This window comes from Mirounga angustirostris, unplaced genomic scaffold, assembly GCF_029215605.1.
Source record: "Mirounga angustirostris isolate CCGP_5_RB_7025 unplaced genomic scaffold, mMirAng1.0.hap1 SCAF_2, whole genome shotgun sequence".
NCBI classification, from domain to species: domain Eukaryota; kingdom Metazoa; phylum Chordata; class Mammalia; order Carnivora; family Phocidae; genus Mirounga; species Mirounga angustirostris.
In genome coordinates, this window is record NW_026991710.1 from 88,317,417 (window position 1) to 88,331,530 (window position 14,114).

The following is a 14,114-nucleotide window of genomic DNA, read 5'->3' on the forward strand; positions in this document are numbered from 1 at the left end:
GAGCCGAAGAGAGACACTCAAGGACTGAGCCACCCAGGCGCCCCGAGGCCATATGTTTGAACGTTTAAAAGTGAATGGACAACCATGAGCTGGGAAGGGTGGGGCAGGAAACTTTGCTTTTCCTTATAAACCCTGCACTATTTGATTTGTGAACTATTATTACTTTCATTTCTTTTTTTAATTTAATTTAATTTTATTATGTTATGTTAGTCACCGTACAGCATGACTTTAATTTCTAAAAAATGTTTAAGTCCACCCTTGAATACTGGAGCTGCAGCAAACATACCTTTGTTCCCCTTTGGGGGCAAAGCTTCCCTAAAGAGCTTTCCACACTTCCCAACCCCCTTCTCACTTTTCATTCAATGTATTTTAAAAAGTTATAATGTATAACTGATTTTTATCCAGTACATAATACAGTTTTTTAAATATCCAGCTAGTACTAAAAGGCTTTAGTGAAAACTAACACTCCAGTGCCCAGTCCACAATCCTGCCCCCCACTCCACTCGCAGTGGAAACCAAGTTCAACTTTTATGTTGTTTCTACTAGTAATTATTTATGTATTTTAAAATTATACGATTATACCACTGTTTATTGATCTATTTTTTTTTAAGATTTTATTTATTTATTTGAGAGAGAGAGAATGAGAGAGAACACATGAGAGGGGGGAGGGTCAGAGGGAGAAGCAGACCCCCTGCCGAGCAGGGAGCCCGATGCGGGACTCGATCCCGGGACTCCAGGATCATGACCTGAGCTGAAGGCAGTCGCTTAACCAACTGAGCCACCCAGGCGCCCTTTATTGATCTATTTTAAGCATTTCTTATATACTTCCTGTTACAGGAGTTGAAGCAAGTCATGAGAGATGTACACACACACATATCCCTTTCCTTCTTCATCCTCTCAGTATAACTTTCTTATAATTTTTGGCTGTCAGCAGTCATTTACATTACTATAACCAGGAAATATTCACTGTTCAACCCAAGTTGCACATAATGAATATTTCCTTTTCATACATTTTCTTTTTTTCCTGGAGTCAAAACTGCCATTTCTTAGCTTCCCGTATATCTACCATTTATTTTGTTCTAAATGCTTTCCAAAAGATCTGCTGAACCTCTTTGAATAATTCTTCCCAAACATTTGAACACATCCATTTCATTTTTCACCTAGACACCCCCCTCCCAAAGCCCTCTGTCTTCTGTTCTGGTTGGAAGAGGTTGGCTGTCCCCTAGAACGGCTTGGGGCATGACAATCTCTTCACTCTTCTGTTGGATCCCCTTGAATTTATCATGGTCATCCCACCATGATAAACAGATCCCAAAATGTATTAAAAGACTATATTTGGAGATAGGGCTTTTAGGAGGTAATTAAGGTTAAATGAGGTGGTAAGGGTGGGGTCCTAATTGGATAAGCTTGGTACCTCATAAGAAGAGGAAGAGAAAGAAATCCTTCTCTCCACCATGTGAGGACACAACTAGCAGGAAGAGGGCTCTCACCAGATTTCCCAGCTTCCAAAACTGTGGGAAATAAATAAATGTTTAAGCCACTCAGTCTATGGCATTTGGTTATAGTGGTCTGAGAAGACTAAGGCAGTACCTTTTCACTGGGTGAATCTGAAAAGATCAGTATTTGTCAGTCTTTTCCTAGGGTTAATTTAGGTTTTCCAGAGAAGAATCCTCCAATCTGCTTTCCAGTCTATTGACAGAATTCTGGGAGTGTAGCAGGGGAAGGGAGTCCAAGGACTATAATTCAGCATGAAAATTTTCATTCTGTCCTCATGCTTACAGCTCCATGCCTTGTCCTGTCCTTTCACTGAAGTGGGTGTCCTAAAGGCAAGAGTCTCTCTCTAATCTGGTTTCTCCAGAGAATACAACTCCTTGAGCAGGTGGGGGCATGTGGGAATGTAGTCCTCTGGCTGGGTCATGTAAGGAAGGGGATCAGGGAGCTCAATCATTGTATAAAAACTTTCAACCAACATCTCTGTTTTCATTCAGGCACTCAGGTCCACCTTCTGAAGTACCTGCTGGATCCAAGTGCAGAACATCTAAAGAGCTCTACAGGACAAACTGATTTGTTTCTCATCAAAATTCCTCAACCCTCGCACTGCTCCCAGGTACCTAGGTGTATATCCACATGCCCTTTTAAGTCAAGTCAGCTTCTACTTCGTTTGCTTTCCATCTTCCAAAAATGTGTTGACATTGCCTTATTTGCTGTTGCGTCCTTTCCCATTAATTTTGACCTCGTGGGTTATTATCTCTTGTTGTTCCTCTTATTTGGTGGAGATGTATCAAGATATAGTCCCCCTTATATCCTCAAGCCCTCTGGCAAACTCCACCTTAGTTTCCATCTCCCCAGAAACTGTCCTCTTTTTTTTTCAAAGATTTTATTTATTTATTTGACAGAGAGAGACATAGTGAAAGAGGGAACACAAGCAGGGGGAGTGGGGGAGGGAGAAGCAGCCTCCCGCTGAGCAGGGAGCCCGATGCAGGGCTCAATCCCAGGACCATGACCTGAGCCGAAGGCAGACGCTCAACGACTGAGCCACCCAGGCGCCCCTCCCCAGAAATTGTCCTTACCAAGGTCAGCAAATATCTCTATGATTGCCAGTGTGGTGGAGGCTCTTCTCAACGTATCTTACCGAGCTACCCAGTAGGAGATGACGCTGTTGATCCCTGTCTCCTTCACGCGGCACTCCTCTTCAGACATCTGCTGTTTTTCTCCCACATTACTGCTTCTAATCACCTGCCTCCTTTATTGGTTTCTCCATCCTCCATCTCTACTTGAGGACAAAATGTTGGAGTTTCCCAGGTGTTAGTATCAGAACTTCTCTTTCCTAGTCATGACTTTCCCTTGGGTAATTTCATCAAATTCTCATTGGTTTAACTATTTTCCACTCCCAGATTAATATTTCCAGACTTCACCTCTCCTCTGATCTACAGACTCATCTATCCAACTGCCTATTTTATATCTCTCACACATGCACAAATCTTACCCCTCATCTCTGCAGGCCAACATCCCTAGTCAACAACCATTGTCTCTTGTCTCTAAAAAAAAAAAAAAAAAAGATAGCAACCAAGTCAAATAAAGTTCTGGCATCATATTCATGACAATTACTAGGGGTCTCCTGCATGGCCACCAACAGCAGCAGGGACATATCTTTTGATGATTGGGGGAGGGGCCCTCACTCTTGCCTTCATATGCTCCAAGTCATTATCCTCCAAAAAGAAAAATTTTTCCCATTAATTCAAATTTCTTCTATTTTATAAAGAGGAAAAAAAAATGCTGAGATGATCATTTAAAACAATTCACTGTGGCAGAAACCACCAAAACAATGCAGAAATCAGAAGAAATAGCAATAAAATTTTCCATTTGGGGAAGGGAGAAAAGCACAAGTAGGAAAGCATTCCTTTGCTTTTTTTCTCTCTGCCACCCAAGTTCTATTTGTACTTGACAAGGCCAAACTAAACTTTTTGCCTTGTTAGGAACTGCAAGGATTTTCCATTCTTTTTTTTTTTTTTTCCCCTCCCTAGACCACAGCAGTCCTCTTCCAGTATAGTTGGTTGACTTCAACTTCTCACCATAATTCCATTGGATTTCTCTCCCCATTTTCTCTAGAGAATGTCATTTGAGTACATATTTCAGTGCAAAAAAAAAAAGGAAATTTTAGCTGATTTTTTTTTTTAATCACCGATTAGTACTCAGTGAAATCAGGAGGGTGCCAGTTAAAAAATAATTCTTTCTTTTAGAATTATTTTCGTTTTGTAGGAACTGTGCGTTCAGTTGTTGGTGCTGTGAAATACTTCATGGGAGCAGTCCTAAGACTAACGAATTGCCTTATTAAATGGTGGCCTCAATTTGCTTTGCTTTATTGACTCTTTCATTCATTTCCTTAATATTTCTGCTCATGCAAAGGAAAAACAGGGCAGTGGTTAAGAGTGTAGTGGTTCTGAAGCCAGCTGCTTAGGTTTAAATCCCAGCCTGGCTACTTGGCTATGTGACCATGGGCGCATCACTTAACCTTTATCCCTCAGGTTCCTCATGCTATTGATATACAAGATTGTAATATGCCCAGTACATCCTAAATGCAATGTAAGTGCTAGTTACTAAAGGCTAGATATACATTTGTTGCTAGGGATCAGATGACAGGCAAGACCAACATCTTGCTCTATGGAGCTTTCTAGCTGTAGGACTTAAGCAAATGACTTCACATAAGCCTCAGTTTAATTATTTGTAATCAAGTGTCTCCCTCACAGGATTGTTGTGGGAATCACAAGAGATATGCTAAGGAAAATGCTTAATAGGATGTGGTGAATATGAAACACTCAATGTGCGCTTATATCGGCCAGCAAGAAAGGCAGGTAATTAAACAGCCGAAGGGATGTAATAATTCATGGTAGAGAAGCTTAGGGTGCTTGTATAGATATCTAAATTGAGTCCTGATAAATAAGAATGAGCCAGAAAAAGAAGTGGAAGACACTTTCCAGAGAGGCGAAGCCAGTGGTTTAAGCAAACCAGAAGTTTCAGATAGTGAAGAATGAGAGCCAGGAGTGACAAGCTTTAAAATTGGAGTGGTAGTCAGAAATCAAGTCCTAGTAGACCTTTTCAGCATTCTCAGAGTTGTACTTTATCCAGAGAAATGGGTGAAATGAGCAGCCATGTAATGGGCTCAGGTAGGGGAGTGATAAAACCAGAACAGCTTTTTAGAAAGAGCCTGATGGCCGCAAGAACATGGCATGGAATGGAGGGGCGACCATTGGAGGCAGGAAATCATTTGGAAACTGCTGCCTGTCGTAGGTTCTAAGTGAGAGATGGAAGGTGGTGGCCTGGGGCAGGGGAGCGACAATGGGATGGAGAGACTTGGTATGCTTCCTTCCTTAGTCCTGCCGCTTTGGTGAGCACTTCATGGTCTCAGTTTGAAGTCCTCTTTTTTTTTCCCCCCTGTATAGAGTCTCCTGTGACCATTTCTTTGGCTCACCTCCTCTCACCTACCGCAGTGAGGGGTATTTTTTGTTCTGCACCTTCCCAAAACATCCCAACAGGGCAGCAGGCTCCTGAGAGTTCACCAGCATTTGCTGGTTTGAGTGCTGATTGCCTCCCACAAAGAGAACAATTCTTAATCAAATACTGCTTGAGGCTCATACCATTTGTTTTGCCTGCTGCCATCTGGAGCTGCCCCCAGATAGGTCATGTGAGCGGAGTGCTACAGAGATGATTAGGACTGCAGTTTTCCATCTAGAAAGTTAATGTTCACCTCACTGGGAGGGGAAGTGCAAGTACTTCTTCGTGAAATAAAATAATGAGTTACCAACTTCTTCACCACCTGACCATACTTTATCCAACTACTTAAAAATAGTTCCTTGGAAACGACTTGGGTGTTGGGCAATGGGGAGGGTGTATCTAGCTTTTTCCTGGGAACCCAACCCACCCTAGTCGTTTAATTCACCATGAGAGTTCAGTGTGACTGGGCATAATCCGATACAAAAGTTGTGGGTTGTGATAAGATAAGTAAGCAATAAATATCTTATTCAAATAAGAAGAAGACATGACATTTTAGAGGTTATTGGCCTCCGTGTTTCTCTCCTAAACCATATGGGAGAGAGTTGTATGGGGCTTGTTTCCGGCGCCATCTTTGTTCAATAGAAGCCCGGGTCAGAATAGCCTCAAGCAAAATGGTAGGTAAAGGACGGGGATTTAGACAGCATTTCCCGCTTTTTATGACTCTGCATTGCCAGCCTTCAATGCCTTTGCCTGATCCTTTCTTGAAAGCAGGAAAATGAATGAACTAATTCCCAATAGGTCTTTAGTATGTTCGTCTCAGTATCAGATGGACGCGGTCCCGGGGAAGCAAAGGTGATCTCAGACTGAGAGGGCCTGAGGAATTTGCTGAAAAACATGAATTTTGGGGTCATGAGGCTAACAGGAGGAAGTCCAAGTCAGAAGCTGTCCACTTGAGATCAATGTCCAACCTGAGAGCAATGAACGTCAAGTCTTTCTTCCCTCCTCTCTGGCAATCCCCTATGCAGCTTTGACATTTACCTTCACAAGCCTTCCAACACCCTAACTTCAGGTCTTTAACTGCAGTTATGATAGCAAGTGTCACTCTACACAAAAAGTCCCCTTGGCCAGCATTGGGTTAAATCGTGTCTCTTGCAACTGTGTCCATTCCAAAATGATAAATTTATAATCTCTCTCTCTTTCTGAAAGCACTGGCCTCAAACCTGCATTCAAGTTCATGGAGACTTTAGCATTTATCCCTTTTCCTAGTCTCAGTCCTGAAGTCCATTCCTTCATTCACTGAACTAAATGTATTAGGTTTTTGCTTTGTTAGATATTGTTTTAGACCAATTGTTCTCATCCTTGCCTGTACACTGAATCATTCAGAGACCTTTAAAAAATACTGTGCCTGGGACCCACCCAGAGATTCCAATTTAAGTGGTTCCTGGTGCAGTTAGGCATCAGGGATTTTTTTTTTTTTTAAAGATTTTATTTATTTGACAGAAAGAGACACAGTGAGAGAGGGAACACAAGTAGGGGGAGTGGGAGTGGGAGAGGGAGAAGCAGGCTTCCCGCTGAGCAGGGAGCCCGATGCGGGACTCGATTCCAGAACCCCGGGATCATGACCTGGGCCGGAGGCAGACGCTTAACGACTGAGCCACCCAGGCGCCCCTAGGCATCAGAGATTTCTAACACTCTTCCGGAGATTCTAATCCACAGATAAGGTTAGAGACCACTGCTCCAGGCACCAGAGACCAAGAAAATAAGGCAGAGCAGCTATTCTAAGAAGTTCAAATTCTATCCCTCCTCTTAACTGCCCGCCGCCTTAATACTCTCACCAGTTTACCCTTCTATTAAGCTTGCTCGTCCAGGTCCTGGTCCTAGATAAAACCACCTAACTACCTTGCCTCAAGCACCCAGGTGTCCTGGCACAGCTGTGTTAAAGATATAATTCTGCTGGGCGCCTGGGTGGCTCAGTTGGTTAAGCGACTGCCTTCGGCTCAGGTCATGATCCTGGAGTCCCGGGATCGAGTCCCGCATCGGGCTCCCTGCTCAGCAGGGGGTCTGCTTCTCCCTCTGACCCTCTTCCCTTTCGTGCTCTCTGTCTCTCATTCTCTCTCTCAAATAAATAAATAAAATCTTTTTTTAAAAAAAAGATATAATTCTGCTGATTAGCTTCATTATATATTTATGAGCTCCATCCTCAGCTTGGCTCTCAACATTGGCAAATTTTTACTCATCTTTTGCCAGCTTCCTTTCTCATTTCTGAAAGCAGCTACCTCAAATCTTTCTCCCTCTCTGAAAATGCTATATCAAGATCCTGCCTCTCTCACTCTCAGCCGTTAACTCAACCTCTTATTTAACAAAGAAAATAGTACAGTAGTACTCTCCGGGTGAGAAGCTCTGCTTTGCTCTGGCAAAGGGCACCAGTGACCTCACTGACAAATGCAATATTTGCTTCGTGGTCCTCATCCGTTCTATAGCAGAGATTATTGATCATGACGATTCTTTATTTAAAATGACCACAGTCTGGTCGAGATAATGTGGAATTGGAGGCCAGGACGTAGATGGAGATGAGAAGAGCAGGCTACTTTCCTTTCACCGGCTCCTTGATGAAAGCCCAGTTGTTTCAGAGAACTCTATCAACAGGCAATGCCTGGGAATCCACGGTCAGATTACGTGGCCAAGAAAAGGTCATTTGCTACGGGCAAAAGGCCCTGGAGTCTTAACTGACTGAACAGCTGGCAAATCGTGACACTCAAGAATCATTTTGTGTATCACTGTGCCCTTAGAATATTTCCATGAATTCTCATTAATTAAGATTCTGAGTATGGATTATCTGCAGACTTCTGAGGAAAAGCCATTTAGGGAATCTTCGAATTACAAACCTTAGGATGATTTTTGTTGTATGTGTGGTTTAACTGGGATTGTCCGGGGCTTACCTGCATAACTGCTCACCTTATCTTCATGGTGGCTTCTTTTTTTCCTAGTCGGCCCTTATTATAAAGATAAGGTTAAACCTGACCAAAGAGCTTTTTCCCACCATAGTAACAGGGGATATAATGTTAACAACTTGGGCTACATTTAAACTGTATAGTAGTTGGTGTAGGGGAGGGGTTTGGGAGAGTGACTGGTTAAGCTAAACTCTGAGGTCATTGATTTCTTTTTTAATATTTTATTTATTTGTCAGAGAGAGAGAGAGAGAGCATACAAGCAGGGGGAGCAGCAGGCAGAGGGAGAAGAGGCTCCCCCCTGCCAAGTAGGGAGCCCAATGTGGGGCTCGATCCCAGGACCCTGGGATCATGACCGGAGCCGAAGGCAGATGCTTAACCATCTGAGCCACCCAGGCACCCCTGAAGATTTATTTAGAGAGACAGCAGACACTCATGGGGTGGGGAGGGGGCAGAGGGAGAGAGAGAATCTCCAGCAGACCAGCAGACTGAGCAAGGGGCCCAACGAGGAGCTGAACTCATGACCCTGAGATCATGACCTGAGCTGAAATCAAGTGTCTGACCCTTAACCTACTGAGTCATCTGGGTGTCCTGTATTGAGAACACTTTGAAACCAGGGATATATGCTACACCTTTGGTCTCCCTTATAAAACTCAGCATGTAGTAGGTACTTGATAAATGTTTATGGGATAGAGGAACTCAAAATAGATGAAAAGTACAATTAATCAAATGTATTTATTGAGTAGCAGCAGGTTGCTAAATGGAGAAACCTAGAATACATATAATAAATAATTTTTTCCTTCAGATTTAATAAATATAATGAATGAAACCTGACCAAGGAATAGATGGTTAAAAGAAGGACAAGATTAATTTGTGAGAACTAGCTAAGGAAGGGCAAGGGCAGAAGAGAATGAAGAATGCCAGGTTAGGGGTGGGGGTGGGTGATACAATGTTAAGAAGTTAAATAGAAACTTAAAAAGACACCCCCCAAAATAGGAAATGTTTTTAAAAATTATTACAGACAATCACTTTCTTCTGAATCTTAAAGCATTCATATTACATATTGAATGCAGACTAAGGAGCCATCAGAATTTAAGAGGATGTTGTAAAGATATAACAAATGAGTTAATGATATATGAAAGTATTCTGGCTTCCTTTCAGTGACAACATTAGTATAAAAGCAGGTGTTACTTCATGTCAAAATTATAAATTGTACATATGATATAATCTTTAGTGGCCACTGCCTGAAAACATACCAAAGATTAGAAGAATTGAAAAAGCTGAGAAGTCAAAGATTTTCATCTATTATTAGTCACCTTCCATGTCTCTTTATTCCTGACTGTATTTAGTTACTAGGAAGTTGTATATGCTATATACATGATTGGCATAGGATTTATTACATAATTAAGGTCGTTGGCCGGATACTTTCTCATAGAAAGCACAACACTATGCAGTTATTACCTCCCTTCATTGTAGAAAGGGCTTGGATAAACAGGTGGACTTTGTACTTTCACGTTAGACGGTTTGGTTTGAACTAACAGCTGGAACATCAGACCAGCATAAAGTTAGCGTGTCCTCCAGCAACATCATCCTCCTTCACGTTTTAAATTAGAAAAAAAAAAAATCCCTTTTAATTTGCAATTCAAGTTCCATTCCTTTTAAGAAGGGCAAGTTGGGGTAAGGTGATATAATCATATGTAGTGCCCTAATGAACTGTGTGGAGGAGGATATATGTGCACATTCTAATTGGAATAGAACTAGGAGCAACAATTGGAGAAGCAGCCAATAGAGAGAGTACTTATGGCCTGGGAGCTGAGCAGGCTGTCCAGATATGTCCTACAAGGGGTCACTCTCTTGGTGTGGGCACCAGCCTGTGAAGTCTGGTCTTTCGTTCAGTTGGCTTAAAATTCAACTTTGTTAGAATTCAAGGTGACTGGTTTACTAGAGACTGACTCACAAGAATTAGAGTCACAGAACACTCTAAACATTAGAATTTATCTATTAAGCTTGCTAGTAAATTCTCTTCCTGCCAACTAGTCTGGATCAGTGACTCACACAGAGAAGGAGGCTGGCAGAATGATGGAGGATGACCCCCCCTCTTGAAAAGGAGCCTCAGTGTCCCTGGGGAAGCTGGTTAAAGTTGAAGTCACCTCCATCCTCCCTTCCCCTCTCCTTCTTCCCTGACTCCAGACTGCCTTGTGATTCTGATAGCCCCTTCCAAGATAGCATGATCCCAGATTGAGAATCATGGCTAGTATTTCTTTAGGAAGAGTGCAGTTTGCTAAACAATATAGGAAAAAAAGGTAGAGAATCATTGCCTTGGGCTGGAATTGTCCAATTTTTTCTTCAACATCAGAATCATCTCAGGCAGGGCGCCTGGGTGGTTCATTCGGTTAAGCGTCTGCCTTCCACTCAGGTCATGATCCCAGAGCCCTGGGACCGAGTCCCGCATCATTGGGCTCCCTGCTCGGCGGGGAGCCTTCTCCCTCTGCCTCTGCCTCTCCTCCCCCACCCCCACTTGTGCTCTTTCCCTCTCTCTCTCTCTCTCTCTCTCCTCCACTCTCTCTCTCTCAAACAAATAAATAAAATCTTTAAAAAAAAAAAAAAAAGAATCATTTTAGGCACTGACTTAAAATGGTGTCTGGAATCCCTCCCCTGAAGATGCGTTAAGTCATGGTTGGGCTTCACATGATGATGATTCTTAGGAAACTGGCAAGTTTGGGCAATGCTGCTCCAGGCTAATCTATCTGGGAATTAAATCATGGTCATTAATTTTTTTCCTACTGCTGCTGCATTTTCGAAGGCACTTATTCCCACTACCCTCCAAGAGACTCTCAGAACGATCTCTGCCATTTCTCATGTGGTCCCAACACTTACCCCTTTATGGTAGAAGTGTCATACAGTAAAAACAAAGCAATCTCCACATTAGCCAGTCAAGCATATGCACAGACCCCAAGGTTAGACCAGCCCTTACTTCTGGTTCAAGTACTATATTTCAACCAGATTCTCCAGAGTAGTACTGGGAAAGGATGCGGTACTGTTTTCTTCAGCCCAATCAGTGTATTCCCTTTCCACTCCTGCTCCACCACAGCAGTGCCCTATGCTAACTGACTCCAAGGCATCCTATCTTGATCAGTAAAGCGTGGCCCCCCAACCTCCACCCCCATTGGATCTCTCTCTCTTCCCCAAGAAGAGTTGCTCAGAACTTTTAAACCCATTTTCTCCTGTCTATTCCCAAAACATTGTCATGATTTGTCATTTATTGTCAAGTATATCTAAGTGCAGGTGGTTAGGGGCCAGTTAGTGGATTTTGGATCCTAAGGGAGGTAAAGGAAGGGAGCAGGGATCCTCATAGTAGTTTGTCCTCTGAATGGGACAGCCAACATGAAATGAGAACATTTGCATGGAGATTAATCTCTTGATATATCTCCTGAACTCTATTATGCTAAATAGGTATGTCTCCTCTTCAGCTTTTAGTTATATTACACAAGACTACCTTTTACTGCCCTGGCTTTGGGAAAAGGTGAAGCTGTCAGCTCCAGAAAGGGTGGGGGGTGAGTTTAGGGAGAAAACCTCTCCCACCCCACTTACCTGCCTATTCCATCTGTGTAAATATTTCCATATGCTTATTTCTAAAATACTCTGTGATTTATTTCCCCTGATCTCCCCGACTCTACCTATGGCTCCCTAAACCCTTCTCCAATAACCTTTGAAATTCCTACTTTATGATCACAAATTCTCTTATCAGCTCAATTGTGTCTAAATATTCCTTGTATTTTTTGGCCTTAACTGCAATCTGGGGACATGCTTTCCCTGCAGCCTGTCAAAGATATCCAATGATCTCCTCACACTCTATGTACCTTGGAGTTGAAAAGTAGGATCTGTGTCTCTTTGATTTCTAGAGAGACTTCTGGACTGAGATTATGCCAGGCTTTCATAAAATGCCCTGCTCCTCTGAGGCATTCACATCTTCTATACTATCTTCTTCCTTTCCTCATTCCAACTCATTAATTGTTTGGCACCTGATTTACAGTCATCTTTTCTACCCCTTGTCTGGCCCTCATTCTGTGTAACTTCAGCATGCATGAGAATTGCTCTTCTAGCTCCCTGAACTCTTTCTCTTTTCCTTTCCTTCACCCCATCCACCCACTCAACAGCCACATTTCAGGCCCTGCCATTGCCCAAACTGCTCAGATAAGTAGTTCATAAGTCTCACCACCCAATCCCCTGTGCTTCCAAACTCTTCTATCTCTTACCCCTGCTTCACATCTCTGCAATGTCTCCAGGATCTCTAGGCTACTGATCCTTTTACTTTTCCCTTATCCATCAGCCCCCTCCTCTTTTTGCTCCTCTCCCTGACCATCTTTTATTCCCTAACCCATTGCTTCATTGCCACTATCCTAGACTCCCTTCCTCCCTGTCTATCCCATCCACCAGCCCCACTCTCTGTGCCCATGCCCAGGTGTCTGAGCGCTGTTAGAGAAGGACACTCTTTACCTCTATGGGCCTGACTTCAGTCTTCAGTACCATCTGCCAAATTTATGTTTTTCTAGTCAGTTAATGTTCTTACTCTCCAGTGTGGCTACTTCAAACTGTTTTCATTCTTTCTAAAACCACCCACCGCTCCCACTTCCTTATTCTCAGTTGACGATGTCACCTTGTGGTGGGCAGAATGGGCCCCCAAAGATGTCCACACCCTAATTCTTGGAGCCTGTGAATATGTTACATCACATGGCAGAAGGGACTTTGTAGGTGTAATTAAGATTATGGGCTTTACTATAGAAAGAGTATCTTGAATTATCCATGTGGGCCTAATTTAGTTACACGAGTCCTTTAAAAACAGGGAACTTTCTCCAGCTGAGGTGAAGAGATGTGGCAGAAGGAGAAGTCAGAAAGATTCCAAGTGTGAGAAGGGGTCAGGACTCTGTTGCTGGCTCTGGGACAAATGCCTCTGGCTGCCAAAGGGTGGCTCCCAGCCGGTGGCTCCCAGCCGACAGCCAGCAGGGCACCAGAGACCTTGCTCCTGAACTAGAGGGAACTAGAGTCTGCTAACAGCCTGAATGAGTTTGGAAGCTTGCCAGAGCCTACTGATAAGAGCCCAGCTTGTCAACGCCTTGATTGCAGTCCTCCGTTAAACCGGGAGCTGAGAAACCAGCAGAGTCTGGAGGACTACTGACCTGCAGAATCGTGAGCTAATCCTTTGTGTTGTTTCAAGCTAGTAAGTCTGTGATTTGTTACAGCAGCAACTGAAAACTAATACACACCTCCGCACTCACAGAAAAATGGAAGCATGGAAGGCAAGGATTTCAACTTCCTAGAAGCAGTCTACAAACATGATTCCCATGCTTCTTTTTTTTCCCTTTTCCCTCCTGTAGGAGAGGAGCTGTTCTTTCTCGTCTCCCGAAAGCCAGGTCAGCTTCAGCTCTCCCTCACACCCACTCAATCAGATTCCACTGCAGCTCGGCATAACCCACCCCCTATCCCCACCCTGCTTAAAGCCAACAGAGACCTCCATATCACCAACACTATGGACTTTTTCAGTCTTTATTTTACGTGCTCTCTCAGGAGCGTTTAATGTAGATGGCCATTCCATCTTTCTCAAATAGCCTTTTCCTCAGTTTCCTCAATACTACATCTCCTTGTTTTCTTCCTAGTTATTTGTTTTTAGACCCTCTGCAGTGTTCTCCTTTACCCGCCCTCTAATGTTGGGCCTCTCTTGGACCACTTCTCTTCTTACTCCGGACGCTATTTCCAGGCCATCTCATTTTTTCCCGTGGCTTCCTTATTATCCACATGCTGACTATTCTAAAATTTATATATCCAGTTCCTGCCTCTTTTCTGAGTTCCAGACTAACATCGTCAGCTGCCCACTTGACCTCTCTATGTATACAAACCACATCTCAAACTCCTTTTTTAAAATTCATTCTCTGCCTTCACAAACCTGTTCCTATCTTGGCATCCCTTGTCTTGGTAAAGGGCACCACCATCCACCCAAGTGCTGAAGCAAACAAAAATCTCAGGAAAATGATAATCTCTCTTATCTTTGGTTACCTACTATGAAGAGGAGGGCATTTTGAGTGCCTCAGATCATTGCTGAAAGGATTAAATGAGATAATACAGCTAAAGCAATCTGCATTGTCCCTGGCGTATAAAAAGTAATAAATGGTAGGTGTT